Source organism: Centruroides vittatus, unplaced genomic scaffold (genome assembly GCF_030686945.1).
Source record: "Centruroides vittatus isolate TY-2023 unplaced genomic scaffold, ASM3068694v2 contig_351, whole genome shotgun sequence".
NCBI classification, from domain to species: Eukaryota; Metazoa; Arthropoda; class Arachnida; order Scorpiones; family Buthidae; genus Centruroides; species Centruroides vittatus.
In genome coordinates this window covers 2,075,726-2,092,188 of record NW_027122174.1, presented here as the reverse complement: position 1 = coordinate 2,092,188, position 16,463 = coordinate 2,075,726, and the positions used below count along the sequence as shown (strand labels likewise).

The 16,463-nt window shown below is 39.4% G+C and overlaps 1 protein-coding gene across 6 annotated transcripts in view; it reads left to right on the top strand.

The window, feature by feature from the left end:
• LOC136974588 (dynein axonemal heavy chain 7-like) overlaps nt 1-16,463 on the top strand; it is a 158,084-nt gene that overhangs the window by 15,990 nt on the left and 125,631 nt on the right. The window lies entirely within an intron of this gene.

The window sequence follows — 16,463 nt, the reverse complement described above, 5'->3', positions numbered from 1 at the left end:
TAACAAATAAAACATTTATTGAATAACTAGAATAACATACAAGGCGATTACAAACTATTCTACGGTACTAATGCGGTTATATGCAAGTAGATATAAAGCTCAACAAGTTCTAAACAAACAGGTGGCTATGAGCTAAGGCTATTGCCGTTGCGGGAGAGAGAGTTTACAAAGATCCTAACAAAATACCTCTTGGTGTGAGATTGGACGATATAATTCGATGTATGGCGGTCGCCGACGATGTGGAAGAGTTGCTGTAGGTCTTCTCCGACGGGACTTCATTCCTGGGCATGGAGACAGACACAAGTACAATAATAACTTCTGATGTGAGCGCCTAAGTTTCCAGTGGCGCGAGCTTTTATAGTGTTAGTGTGGGAAGCTGTCGGTTGTTGACGATGACTTGCGAATTCTTGACAGCTAAGTGTCAACTTTCCCATCTAACTGTTGATAGTTTACTGGAGACCTCTGCTCTGTTTCTTCGCGAGGAGTTTTTTTCTCTCGGTGATTGTTTACAAAATTCTTGAACAAAAAATGAAAGTTTTCTTTCATTTACACAAATTTTCCTGCTAAAATCTGCAGTTTCACAACTGCAACAAATTTTTTAGAATGTTGTGAAAGTAGAAAACAAATGAGTATTTATTTATTATGACATCATCACAATGCCAGGCTGCAATTTTTAATTGTATTCTTAATTTATTTAATTTAAATTTATGCTCTCCAGCTCAAATTAGTAGTGTCTTGTCCCTGTACATCATACTTTCCCTGATAACAACTGAGTCAAGCTAGTGTGAGAGATCAGATTCGACGAAATGTTCAAAAGAAAAATTCATTTAGGGTGTACTACAGATTACCAGCTATGGAATTTCAGGACTTTGATTATATATTTGAACTCAGGGGACCGAGACGAGTTCAACAGTACCCTATTTTTGGACTGGAGACGAAAAATAAAAAAGTTTTCATACTTTTTAAGTTACCATACTTTTTTAATGCTCTCATGAAGACGGCACTATAGTTGCTAGTACTGCCATCTTGCGGTAAAGTCTGCAAACCATGATGTCGGACTACGGTCATCTCCAGTAGGGTTAAACACGCAATACAAGAGCGGAGAGAGCGACGTGACTTTCGATCATTGCGCAATCGCCATTTCAGTTACTGTTACTTATGGCAGCGAACATGGCGGCCGTTCCCACTGTTCATGCTCCTGACTGATCTCCCAGAGGGGAGCCGCCGGCAGGCTGCCATGTGCTAAACGTCACTAGTTATTGATTCACGGTAGTTCTTGAACAAAGTAAAAAAAATGGGGGAGGGAACGTGTACTAAAGGCAATTTTAACGGCAAGCGACGCAAACTCTCGATTGCGATAGCGAGGCCAACTTAGCGGAGAGAGTGACGCGACTCCCTATCATCGCGTCAGATCGCTGAAAAAAAGTATGATAACTTTATTATTTTTCATCTCTGGTCCAAAAGTAGGATATATCGTTGAACTCGTCTCGGTCTCCTGAGTTCAGATATATACTCAGACCCGAAATTCCATAGGTGGTAGTTTATAGTATCCCCTTCATTTATTATCTTAATTTTTATTTACTTAAATCTCAGAAACAAAAACCTTTTTGTTTTATTACTGGAGGATGAGTGCATTTCTCTCCCTCGAAGTCATTTCCTTTCCCAGGGAACTCAGAATGCGTCATGAGGAACTAAAACAAAAAATTTCCTATTGGTGAAAAGGGACAATGTGACTTGGAAATATAAAAGAAAGAACTCAAGGAACTGGGGATGTCGAGAGTCTGGGAGAGTATCCCCTAGTGCCATTCGAGAAGGTTTATCGTCGCCACCTGTTCCTCCCTGAAAATTCAGTGCTTTCCCAGGAACACTTCTGAAGAATGTTCCTGGAGAAGCACTTTCTGTTCAAGTCCATGTACTTGAACAGCAGTTAAAGTCTATCTGAAGTTGAAGGCCACAGAGACATTTCTAGAGACCATCCCAGACCTCAACCAGTGACTCCACCACCATTTGGAAAATCTGTACCCAGTGCACTGGGTATTTATAATGACTCGTGATGTCATGTAAACTCTCTCTCTCTCTCTCTCTCTCTCTCTCGATCAGTCAGCCATGTATGCTTTCCCATCTACATTAAATTAATTTTTTGAGCTGTTAACCCTTGTAGTCAAGTAAGTTACTTCCAGTTCACTGCCTCTCCTCTCCTCATCATCTCCATCCGCAAATCCAATAACCTATGTATGCGACTGCTCAGATAACCATTCCGTATATGCTGTCTTGACTTCTGTGTCACCCGGGACTTGGTGGTATCAGTCCTGACAAGGTATCAAGGAGATACCAACCCTCTGGTCACACTAGTCATCTTTATAATTCTATTCAGGGAAAAATTTTGAATTGAATTCATAGGACTTCCAGTCTACACAGGAAGTTTATATATGGTTAATTGAGGCCTCCTGCCCCTCTAAGCTTTTCATTTGTGGTTTCTACTTTTGCCTATCTAACATTGTTCTCGAAATTAAGGAAGAACAGACATACAAATCGGACAGTGCAATTTTTTCAAATTGTATTTTCAAATAATTGAATTGTAAAATTTTTATTGAACTTTAAATTTCAAAACAAATGCTTCTGGAATGTGTGATAAATGTTAAGCACAGATAGTGTACAGGGTGATTCAAAAGTTACAGCAATTTAAAAAAATTAATAACTCACAAACTATTTACAGTAAGATGACAGAAATGCTTAGAAAGAAGCAGGATTTTTTTAGGTGTAAAAAAATTTTAGTACTGTAAGGAACTGAGTCTGAACGTTATTTTTATTTTATTATTATTTCCATTTTATTATCTTTTGTTTGGGGTTTATGTTTATTTAGGATGAAGGTTCCCCACCACTCTCTTGTTAGTAATGAAAAATGAAGATAAAACAACTCACGGAGAAATAAGCGCCATAGGAAAAATCTTGCGCACTTGCGCTGCCCGGCGGAAGTAACAGTCCGCAGAAAAAAAATGGAGGGGGGAGTCCCCACAATCACTAGTAGAGAAATACTTGATAAACCGTCTTAAACATCCCAGAAAATTATGATAAATATTTTGTAAACGGTTTATAAGCTTTGTCGGAAACTTAAAGCTGCCAGAACAGAAAGTTAATGTTAGCAACTAAGTAATGTAAATAAGAGGAGTAACCCAGCTCAAGTGTGACGTCACCGTCACAGTATAAAACCCGTACATTAACCGAAGAAGGAGAGGTGATTTCCAAACTGAGGTGAATTCCAAATAGATGGCGACTGTGAGAGCGAGGTTAATTCGAAAGCGAAGTATTTTCTGATAGAAGTCCAGATTGATAATTGGAACGATCCAAGGTGTTAAAGAGGAGTTCGATTGACGATTTGACGATATCGAAAGGATTGAGGAAATAGTTTTCTTCGTATAGTGAGGTGACGGATAGACGTTTAATTAGTAAGAGATTATTGTTCATAGTTTCTAAGTATTTGATTTGTCGAATTTCAAAGGGGAATTACTATTAAGTTAAGCTAAGTAGCTAAGTTTATTGTCGGGTTGACTTGTTGATTTTCGTTAATAAATTTTGTTTGGAATTATTGACATTTGTACGTAGTACGTTCTAGTTATTAATTAAATATATTTGAACTTTTGATTTGACTTGGTATTTATCGTTATTATTACTAATCTTTCGGTGCACGCTTAAAAGCCCAGGATCATATCATGGCAATGACTACATCTCAGACTATCCGCGATATGAAGTACATCACGTAAGGTTATACTGGGATAGATTCACCGACCGTAATCATACATATATATGTCGGTATTCCGAGATTGTGAAGCTTCGGAAGTGGGCCTACTATTTGTGCAAATAAGAAAATTTTTTTTTTGTAATTTTTGTATAGAAGCAAATAATAATAATTGTTGTTATTATAAATTAACGTTGTAAAAAGAAACCGTCAGACAAGAAAAAAAATAGTTAAACGAAAAGTGAATATTACATGTCCATAAAAGGACATGTCTGTAGAAATTTCTGAGAAAGTTATTCTTCTCAGGTTGAAACAATAGATGAATTTGAGTACTTAGATCGAACATCTTCGGTAGGAATCGAATTGTCAGTCGATGTTGACTCATCCGACGACCGGGGTTCCGATCTCGTTACAATGCGTAACGAGGGGGGGGACCAATTAGAGAGCGGAGGCAAATCGACATCGACCTATCGGAATGTTCGATCTGGGACTCAAAAGAAAGTTATAAAAACCCTGAGAAAAAGGGATGTGACGTTCTCGGTCATTAGTTCTCTCGGTTCTTGGCTCTTAGAGCTTTGTCTCGCGATTGTACGACGGGGTTTTTTTCCCGTGATCTTCGGCAGTTGGATTACATCTCTTTTGGAAGGTCACCCACTCCCTTGGATTTGTCACCTGTAATTTGAATCGTCCCTGCTTCCGGAACTCTCCCTCGAGAAACTGAACAGTGCGCCCCGAGGCCATCATACTCCTGCGAAACATCGGAGGACTTTTCTTGTGGACTTTCGATTCCGAGAGAAGGCCCAGAAGACTCGAACGCCGCCGCTGATAAAAGTGTATCGTAGTTGTAAGCACCTTTTGTTATATAAACGGGTTACGAATGAAAACCTGTCTCTTGAGAGTTTCTTTCACTCCCACACGTGGATCGTGACCGCGCGACATTCTGACTAACGCAGTCGTTCGGCAAACCTCACACTGGTGTCAGAAAGCGGGATCATTTTGATTATTTTTGCAACAATTGCAAACAATTTCAGTCCCACAATAATTGTTGAGGCAGCCGAGAGAAAAGTGGGAAAGAACCATGGAAACAGAGACAGGTTTTCCAGCGCCGACTCGCGACCTAGGAGGCGGCTCAATTAGCGCCCTTTCAGCCTTTAGTGGGATGATACCTACCTACTCGGGAGACGCGGGGCGCGTAACAGATTTTTTCGATACGTTAGGGGAAGTCGCAGGATTAGCAGGTTGGACCCCTAGACAATGTTTAAGCATTGCTAAGTGTAAACTAACAGGGATAGCGAGAGATTTTGCGTGGCGCGACCTCCAAATGAAGGAAGTAACGGAGTACGCAAGCTTTAAACGCTTAATGATAAGTAGATTTGACCGAGAACCATATTCTATTAGGGTACAGAAATTCCACGCGTGTACGCAACGCAAAGATGAAAGAGTTCAAGAATTCGCCGTTAGGTTACAAACGTTAGTTAGCGCGATAATTGTAGATCGAACCGGGTCAAACGAGCAAGAAAATGCCATTATCAAGCGGTGTCAGCAACAGGAATTGGACGAGAAGCTCCGCATTCAATTCTTGCACGGCTTAAATGAAAAAATGAAACGTAACGTAATGACCCATGACCCAGCTACATTTTCGGAAGCGTTAAAAATAGCGATAAGAGAGGAAACAATAGAGCAATTGACTAACAAACAGCGGAATTATATAGGAAACGTAGAGGAGTCTGCAGAGAATTCCCCAACGAAAGCCGACGAGACAAAACCCCATAAGGAAGATGCATTAGAAGCGAAAATAAGTCAAATCGCTAAACAGATAGAAACGTTAGGGAAGAGATTAGACAATCGGTCCTCGACAGCGCAAACAACTAGTACGCGAGCAGGAGAATCCAAACAAAATAGACGAATGCCATCACCCGCGTTACGAGGGAGACAGGAAGTAGGTAATCCCAATACCTATTCGAGCTCTCAATGCCGATTCGCGCAGCCGCAGCGCTTACAACAACCGCGTTTTCCTACAAATAACCGATCGTCATTAAATTATTCTGCCCAGATTCCTTCTAGACGATACTCCGGATATAATTCATTTCCTTGTAGGCCGAATTTCGAATGGAGACCAACAAATTATCGGCGATCTACTTCAAATTGGTTAGACAGTAGAATTTATGCGTCGCCCCCACTACCCGATTGGTATGGAGAAGATACCTTCCCTCCGCCCAATCGAGGGGAGTGGAGAGGAAACCCTAACACTCCAGAATGGCAGGTTCCTGTTATAAATAATCCGTTTTCGCCGCGATATCGGGAACAAATGCCAGTCTATCGAGAACAGTATAGACAGATAGGACCTAGGAATGATCAGAACTCTGAATATTTGCCTTTTAACCCGACGCGTTACGCGCAAGGCTGGTTCGTAAACAACCCTAATGCCCAGCGGGCCTTAGATAACGCGACCTTTCCTAAATACTTAGCGCTGCCCAGTCCGGAGGAAAGCCTTCGGCAAACAAATAATGTATCACAGGAGTTAAATAAAGATAGTGTAAGGTTTAATCGAGACGGAAGTAGAATAACTTCGGTGAAAGCAAAAGAACAGCGTCGAGATTTAGAGCAAATAGTAGATTATCCGCGCGAAGCTACTCGTTTATCGGGTGTCGGAGAATCTAAATTTATAAATGAAGATTTACCCCCTTGCACTTTAGTTTGTGAAATCGAAAATAAAAGAGCGAAATTAACAATAGACACAGGCGCGGCAGTTTCTTTGATATCAAAAGATTTCTTTTCGAACTTACGCGAGTTAAAGAAAGCTGAAACCAGAGAGGTAGAGTTACTTAGTGTCACAGGACACACAATAGAGACGCTCGGAAAATTCGATTTAGCATTTAGAATCGGGCAATTGAATTTTAGACACGATTGTTATGTAGTGGACTCCAAAATAACAGAACCTAATGACGGGATCCTAGGTAGAGACGTGATTGAGAAATACGACCTTACGATTTCGATAAAAAACGCGAAGCTTATTTTCCCTAGCGGTAACGAAGTTACATTCTGGGGATTAGCGAACCTTCATAATAATGTTAATAACCCACGTAACATGAGTAAGAATGACAGCGAGTTTGCAATGGTAGAAAGACAAAAGAACGGGAAGGATAGTCTATGTCAAGGAGATTTGAGGGATTTAACCCGAACAAACGATTTTAGAGAGGGTAGCAAAGTGAGTAAAAGAAAAAAACGAAAAGAAAACAAAAAAAATTTAGAGCGAAGAGTTGTAGAAAAGAGCAGTCAAAAGGAAAATGACCAGAGAGTGGTGGTAGCAAAGAACGACTCCACCATTCCCCCTCGGTCAGAAGTCGTTATAGAAGGGAGAGTATGTGGCAAGCACGTTAATAGACAGATAGGTGTAGTTGAACCATGTCCACTTGAAAGGGAGGATCTGATAGTCGCTAACGTGTTAGTGAAGGTCCCCAAAAACGGAACTGTTCCCATAAGGATAATGAATGTAAGCACGCAGCCCCTAAAGCTAAAACGAGGAAGTAAAGTAGGCGCATACTTTCAAGCGGAAGAAGAATCAAAGGAGGAGGCGAAACAAGATAGGATATCTCGGGTGGAAGAGAATCCCATGACCAGAGCCCAATTTGCTAGTTTATTTGATTTGAAGGAAGTAGGTAAGGACAAATTAACCCCTTTAATTGATTTATTATACAAATATCAGCAAGTATTTGCAAAGCACGACTTTGACTTAGGGTATTGCGATTTAATTCAACATACAATAGAAACAGGAAACAGTGCACCAATATATCGTGCTCCTTATCGCATTCCGTATGCTCAGCGGGAATTAATGGATAATCTAGTAAGCGAAATGGTGAACAGCGGGGTAGTCGAACCGTCCAGCTCCCCGTGGTCGGCACCAGCTCTTTTGGTAAAGAAACGTGATGGAAATTGGAGATTTGTGGTGGACTTTAGGCAATTAAATAAAGTAACAAAAATAGATCCTTACCCTTTGCCCCTCATCCAGGAGTCATTAAGCTTACTTGGGAAGGCAAAGTATTTTTCCACAATGGACACTTTAAGTGGGTATTGGCAGCTACCCCTGAATCCCGACACGAAGGAAAAGACCGGATTCAGTACCACATCAGGACATTACCAATTTAACCGGATGGCTATGGGACTTTGTAATGCAGCTGCAACCTTTCAACGGCTTGCAGATCTGATATTAACGGGTCTAAAACACAAAATTTGCTTAGTCTATATGGACGATATCATGGTGTTTAGTTCTGACGTTGACTCGCATCTAGAACGCTTAGAACTCGTCTTTCAACGTCTAGCAAGTGCTGGAATAAAACTAAAGCCAAAAAAGTGCAGTTTTATGAAGCGACAGATAAAATTTTTAGGGCACGAAATCTCGGAAGAAGGGATTCGACCCGACCCCTCGAAGATCGAATGCGTGAAAAACTTCCCTCGACCAAGCAATGAGCGTGAGGTGAGGGCCTTTTTAGGATTAACGGGATACTATAGGAGGCACATTTTTCAGTATGCAAGAATATCTAAGCCTTTGTCAGACCTGCTAAAGGCAGATAACAAATTTCACTGGACCAAAGAACACGAAGAGGTGTTTGAAAGGCTTAAGGAAATTTTGGTGTCTGCTCCCCTTTTGCGATCACCAGATTTTGGTAGTCCTTTTATTTTGGCAACCGACGCATCGAACACTGCAATTGGAGCCGTATTATCGCAGGAAGACGAGCGGGGTGAACTCCCTGTAGCCTATGCTAGTCGGTTACTCAAGGAAGCCGAAAGAAACTATAGTACAACAGAAAAAGAGTGTCTAGCAGTTATATGGGCAATAAAATATTTTAGACCTTATCTCTATGGTAGAAAATTTAAAATCATAACTGACCACAGACCGCTTAGATGGCTAATCAACGTCAAAGACGAAAGTTCAAGGCTGAGTCGTTGGAATTTAGCATTACAAGAGTACCAGTTTGAGATCATACACCGTCCAGGAAAAGCACACGCTAATGCGGACGCATTAAGTCGAGTACCTATAGCTCCAATAATTGAGATGCACCCAATATATAGTAAGGCTCAGATTCGGGAACAACAATCGGAGGACCCTTTTTGTAAGGAAATCAGACGACGCCTAACAGAAAACCTATCCCCGTCGGAACAGGGTCTGAACACAGATGAGTAGCGAATTTTATTTAGACGCAGATCAAACCTTATATCATAGAAAGACAAACCCGGAAAGAAACGAAACTTGGGACAGATTAGTCATCCCTAAAACTTTGGTCGAATACGTTTTGAAGTTGTTCCACGATATTCCAAGTTCGGGACACTTAGGCGCGAAGAAGCTGAGAAAAAAATTACAGACGCAGTTTTATTGGCCTGAAATGAACAAAGACATCATACATTATTGCCAGACGTGTCAGGAATGTAGTTTGCGACGACGTCCTCTACACGGACATCAAGCTCCCTTACAAACATTCCCTAAAATCACAAAGGTATTTGAGAGAACAGCTTTAGACATACAAGGTCCTTTTCCTACCTCTAATAATGGCAACAAGTATCTCTTAGTTTTTGTAGATCACTTTTCTAGATGGGCAGAAGCAGTGCCATTACCAGACGTTACTGCTAAAACCGTCGCCAAAGCGTTCGTTACACAAGTGATCTTACGACATTCAGTCCCCAAACAATTATTGACTGATAGAGGTGCAAATTTTACTTCGAAAATGATGCGAGAAGTTTGTGATCTCTTGCACATAGAAAGACTTCTCACCACTGCATACCACCCACAATGCAACGGCATGGTGGAACGCTTAAACAAAACCTTAATAGATATACTAACGCATTATGTAGATAAAGACCAGCGCAATTGGGATGAAATGGTTCCTTACGCCCTATTCGCGTACAACACCACCGTTCATTCCAGTACCAACGAGACGCCATATTATTTAGTGTACGGAAGAGACCCAATTTATCCATTTGATGTCGTAACTGAACCCAACCGACCGAGTTACGATATTAGCGAAAATTATGCAAGCGAACTGAGGGCGAGACTAGCGATAGCACACAAGCTGGCCCAAGAACATGCAGAAAAAGCCGCACTGGATAGAAATGCGTATCAACAGCGAAGGAATAAGCCCTACAAGTTTTCTATAGGCGACAGAGTTTTCGTAACGGAAGTAACGGTTCCATCGGGATTAAAGCGAAAACTAGCTCCAAGATGGCAAGGACCCTATAGGATAGTAGCGGAGACAAGTCCGGTCGACTTTATCGTCCAGCATGTGCATAACGGGAAAAGGATGCACACTCACGCTAACCGGATGAAGCCCGCTTTGGCGCGTATGGAATTCGGATCTTTTGCGACGGACGAAACTAAGTCCGAAGCAAAGGCTACCGAGTCATCCGCCTCAGAACATCAGTCGCCTATATCTAGAGACCCTTGGGATGAATTTATTTTAGAATCAATTCAATCGGACCAACCAGACACAACGGAAACGCTGGTAGGCAACCAACAGACATCCACAGCACAACCTTCACATAATTATGCCCTTAGAAGTCGGGGGTCTGTGCAAGAATATCCATGGGTTCTTCCGACCTCGTCAAAAATCACACTACCGATTGAACAGATGGGAACAGATGCGGAAGTAACAAGGGCTTTACCGCGAGGCCAGGGTCACGAGCGCCTGCCGCCACCTACACCTATCGGACTCTTCAAAGATTGTAAATGGTAATCTCTTTCACCCAGCAAAAGAGACTATCATGAGGAAGAGGAGTCATTAACAACTACTACATAAACAAATTTTTTTTTGTGAAGCAAAAAAAAAGATTCTGTTTTATGTCGCGAACGCGGAATTATTAGTTATGTCAACTTTGTAAACCTTGAATGTGAAATTTTCTGTGTACACCAGCGTTTTACGAGTTTAAAATTGTCGCGAGAGAAACACGAGCGCAAATATCTGTCATAGATTGAGTAATTTATATAATCGGAATATGAGGAAAATTTTTCCCTCCCATTTTTAAACGCGTGCAAAACAACTGTCTGTCACAACCAAAGCAACCGTCAAAAGAACCGATTCGGAAGAAAATGACGATATTCGAAAAGAGAAAGTTGAAATCATCATCAGAAAAGGTCCAAGAAACGTCGAACTTTCAACAGAATGAGTCAAAATTGAAGAAATTGTCATCTTCGAACTACATGACCTCGATTAGTGGTAATCTGCATCAACTCCGATGACAGATAACTGTCTCTTGTTCAGAAGACTGACATCTAGAAAACTGGTATGTCTGAGGAGAAAATGGGGAACACACAAACTTTCACTGTCTGTGCAGACATCCCATCATACTCATACGATTCAGAACGGAAATGGAGTAGTCCACTCCAAATGTCCAAAAAAGGAAGAAAAACCTTTTTGTTGGAAAACTTCGAGAGAAAGGAAGAAAAGCACACCTACAGATGACACGTGATCTTCGGACTCTACATGTCCACGTGCGTCGGAAGTAGCTTCTACATTTTGCATGTGACAGACCGATTGAACTAAATATCGAATCCCTGTTTGTGTTCCCAAGAACCTGAAAAGAAACGTGGACATATTCAATTTTAAAACCCCTTTTTCGGCTTTTTCAGAAATGGAAATGGAATATGGTGATTGTTATGAATTGCTCAGTCTACAAACATAAAATGTTTGCGTACCGACAAATGTAATTTAAATGTTCAAATCGAATTGAATACAACACCAAATGTTCGTAAACGTTGCACAAAAAAAAGGAAAGAAATGTAGCATAGAACTTAAATGTAAAAGTTAAAATTGTCGGAAAAATTTATAATTTGTTAAAAATTTGTTATTCGATGTAACCGTGATTGTTATTTGATCATTTGTAGAAACCTTCGGATATAGTCATGTGATGTCACGCGAAACCAAACGGGCGCGAGAAAAGCAAGCGGAGAATGAACTGACAGCGTACAACGCTCTCAGGTAAAATGTCGCTACTCCACAGCAACATTTTAAAAATGGCGGAGAGCCCTGTGAAGCTTCGGAAGTGGGCCTACTATTTGTGCAAATAAGAAAATTTTTTTTTGTAATTTTTGTATAGAAGCAAATAATAATAATTGTTGTTATTATAAATTAACGTTGTAAAAAGAAACCGTCAGACAAGAAAAAAAATAGTTAAACGAAAAGTGAATATTACATGTCCATAAAAGGACATGTCTGTAGAAATTTCTGAGAAAGTCATTCTTCTCAGGTTGAAACAATAGATGAATTTGAGTACTTAGATCGAACATCTTCGGTAGGAATCGAATTGTCAGTCGATGTTGACTCATCCGACGACCGGGGTTCCGATCTCGTTACAATGCGTAACGAGGGGGGGGACCAATTAGAGAGCGGAGGCAAATCGACATCGACCTATCGGAATGTTCGATCTGGGACTCAAAAGAAAGTTATAAAAACCCTGAGAAAAAGGGATGTGACGTTCTCTCGGTCATTAGTTCTCTCGGTTCTTGGCTCTTAGAGCTTTGTCTCGCGATTGTACGACGGGGTTTTTTTCCCGTGATCTTCGGCAGTTGGATTACATCTCTTTTGGAAGGTCACCCACTCCCTTGGATTTGTCACCTGTAATTTGAATCGTCCCTGCTTCCGGAACTCTCCCTCGAGAAACTGAACAGTGCGCCCCGAGGCCATCATACTCCTGCGAAACATCGGAGGACTTTTCTTGTGGACTTTCGATTCCGAGAGAAGGCCCAGAAGACTCGAACGCCGCCGCTGATAAAAGTATATTGTAGTTGTAAGCACCTTTTGTTATATAAACGGGTTACGAATGAAAACCTGTCTCTTGAGAGTTTCTTTCACTCCCACACGTGGATCGTGACCGCGCGACATTCTGACTAACGCAGTCGTTCGGCAAACCTCACACTAAGATACTAAAATTAAGTACTTTACAAGTACCAAAATAGTTACATTTCTTGCCATAGATGGCACTTCATAAGATTACATTATTCCTGTAGTTGTTACTAGAGCTTACACTAAGAATATTTTTATTTTGATTTTAACAAATTACAAATGCTTTCAGTTTCCTACAGCGCCATCTATGGCGCTGTAGGAAACTGAAGGCATTATGGCAAGAAACTGAAAGATTATGGCAAGAAATGTAACTATTTTGGTACTAAAATTTTTATTACACAAAAAAATACCGCTTCTTTCTAAGCATTTCTGTCATCTTACTGTAAATAGTTTGTGAGTTATTAATTTTTAAAAATTTCTGTGACTTTTGAATCACCCTGTATTTATCAAATTAATAATTCAGTTATACAATGATATTAAACAAGATCTTAACTTGCAAGTTCAAGACCAAGACCTAAAAACAGAGTCAAGACAAGATCAAGACAAAGGTGAAACATTCTGATTCCTTAAACCATGTTTACACAGTTGTTCTTTCTAGCCACATCAGTAACTGCAATGAGCTTGGAGCTCTCTCAGTATTCCAGGTAATTTGGTAGAACCAGAGCTATCGCAACCCTGGTGTGGAGGGGCAGAGCTGCGATAGTTGACACTAGAGGGTTTAGTCCATGAAAGACAGGAACTGGCCGGGATCTCGCGTGCTGTTTTTTACAGTGCACCGTGCACGCGGGAAATAATCCGCGAGAAATTTTTTCACATCCCGGGAAATCCCGCAATTTTTTTAAAAGTTCACTTTTTTCTTATTTTGTGTTAAGATTGAAGAAATTTTACAAATAGAAAGTATAATTAACTCATAAACTGTCAGAATGCCGGAATGCATTTATATTTATTAATTTAAGCCTGCTTATTAGTTTTTTTTGTTTATATGTCTCAAAAATAAATAATTGTTGAACTGCGGGCTTTGTAGTAATCCTCAATTGATACGTTCTGAAGTGATTCCAACAGAGGTTTTAAAAATTTGTATATATATATATATTTACAGAAATTTTGCGAAAAACAATTCCTTACTACCACCTGCAGTGAATTATCTGGCAGAGTGAGAGCTCTGTATTCTCGCGATTATTATGAGCACAATTGCAATTGAATAAAATAACAATGTGGAACGTTTAACCTTTACCATAATACTACACATTCTATCTTTTTCTCCTGGTTTCAATGACCGGCCAAATCCCAATTAATTTCAAATAAGTTATTGCAGCTTTTTTGACAACGCGATTTTCTCGCTCGGTGTTATCGCTGTGCTGTCTCGCGATCATAACACGATAAGAAATTTAATACTTTTGATTCTGATGAAACCGTGTTGTAGTTTACTTTGCTTTTTTACAGACACACTACGGTGACATTATTCAATACTTGGCAGATTATTCATTACTTTATTCAGTTGGGACGCTATTTACAAATTTAATACTTTCAATTTTGCAACAATTAAAATCTATGTTTATTACGTAGCAATACCATTTAGTAATTGTGACCCGAACATTTATTTGGCTATTTTATCAATATTTTTTTAATTATTAAAAACAAAATTATAGACTTCATTACTGTCAATACTAGTTGTTAAATTTAAAAGAAAACATTCCCCCGAGTGCAAAAACAATTTGTTAGTCATTTAACTCACTACTGACAGATAAGGGAGTTTTTGAAAACAAAGTAATAAAACGATTAGCACTTTGTTGTCGTTCAAAGTGGGGGACTAGTAGAATCTATTACTTTCGCGGGAGAAAATAAAAAAAGCTTTACTCCCCTAAAGTTGAAAGATAATACAATCCTGTAAAATTTAACAAATCTGATGTGAATAACTGAAATTAAAATTATTTATAAATTGTGCATATGTCACACTTCCTTTTGTGAATTTGTGAGCTGCGAGTTAACTCAAGGATTTTCCTGTAATCGCCTATTATCTACATTTATACTACGTTATAATTTATAATTTATTTTGTTCGTAACCAATCCCTTTAATCAAGAATGTCAGAATCATTTGTTTGGAAATATTTCGTTAAGGATTTGAAACAAGAATTTGCAACCTGTAATGAATGTAAAACACAGATAAAGTGTAAAGGTTTTTCAACAAGCGGCCTTATCAGACATCTGCGTAACAAGCATAATATTGACAAATTATCTGTCACTAGTACTAAGCGTACAGCCGAGGAAACTGGAGAAACTAGCAGTAAGCGATTAGCCTCTCAACAAACCTTACCATCGCTTTTTATTAAAAAAGAAACGTGTGAAGAAATAGTAACAAAACTTGCGACTTTAGATGGCATCTCTATCAACTCTATTACAAAAAGTGAGTTCATCAGAAAATCATTGACAGACAGAGGATACACTTTACCAAAAAATCCATCAGATGTAATGGATCTCATCCATTCGCATTACAAACAAATCAAACAACGATTATGTTCTGAAATTGATAGCCAAATAAATGGAGGATCAAGGTTTAGTTTATCCTTGGATGAATATACTTCACTAAACAATCGCCGGTATTTAAATATAAACATACACAAAAGTGACGGAACATTTTGGAACTTAGGAATGGTGAAGATTTCCAATGTTCTACCTGCAGAAACTGCTGTCCAAGTAATCAAAGAAAAGTTAAAAGAATTTCACATATCTTTAGAAAAACACGTGGTGGCTTGTGTTACTGATGGTGCAGCTGTAATGGTGAAATTTGGAAGGTTAATTGAATGTGAGCATCAGTTATGTTATGCACACGGAATTCATTTAGCGGTATGTGATGTTTTGTACCAAAAGTCAACCACTTCAGTAGCAGTCCCTCTTTCTGAAGAAATTCAAACTGAAGATGAAGAGCGCAATGACGATATTGAGAAAGATGAAGAAGACTTTAGTTATAGTATTGATTTTGAAAGTGTTTTGTGTGAGCGTTTGGCTGAAGATCCTTTCGATATAGATATTTCATTTGAATTACATGACACACTAGGTAATGAAATCGTCTGTTCTCAAATCATTAATAAGGTTAGAAAAATAGCAAAATTTTTTCGCAAATCACCTTTAAAGAATAACATCTTACAAAAATACGTTGAACAGGAACATGGGAAAAATTTGCACTTATTTCTGGATTCCAAAACCCGATGGAATAGCCTTTTAGCCATGTTAGAGCGATTTATTAAAATAAGATCATCCATATCGAAAGCAATCATTGACTGTAATAAAGATACGGACAATTTTGATCTTGACAAACAAGAAGTTACTGTAATTCGTGACATCGTGGCATCACTGCAGCCATTAAAAGCTGGAGCAGAAAAGCTTGGCAACAGAGGATCGACTTTACTTTCATCGGAAGGTATTTTTTCTTTTATTATAAATGAGTTAAATCAACTAAACACACCTTTTTCAAGAAGACTAAAAGAGTCGTTTATTCGACGCATAGCAGAGAGAAGAAATGTAAAACTGACTGGCCTCATACAATATCTCAATAGTGGAAAGAATTATGGAAAAGTTTCAACTTTCCCAAGTGAAAAAAGTTTGCCAGCCTTACCAACCAAGACTATGTTAATTTTATCAGCAAAACAGATGTTAGATCGTCTTTTTGAAGTATCTACTGATTCTACTTCCGGTGATACAGATCAACTACCAGATGTCGCAAGCTCATCTGCAATGACTTTAGCTGAAAAGCTTGATGCTGCTATCAAAGAAGCTGAGATAGACAGATCAAGAAAAGTGGACAACAAAAGCAGTACTGAAACGCGTCTCGAGAACGAAATAGAAATCTTTGAGGCTACAGGTGAAAAAACACACAACATCTGTCTTCTGTTAAATGC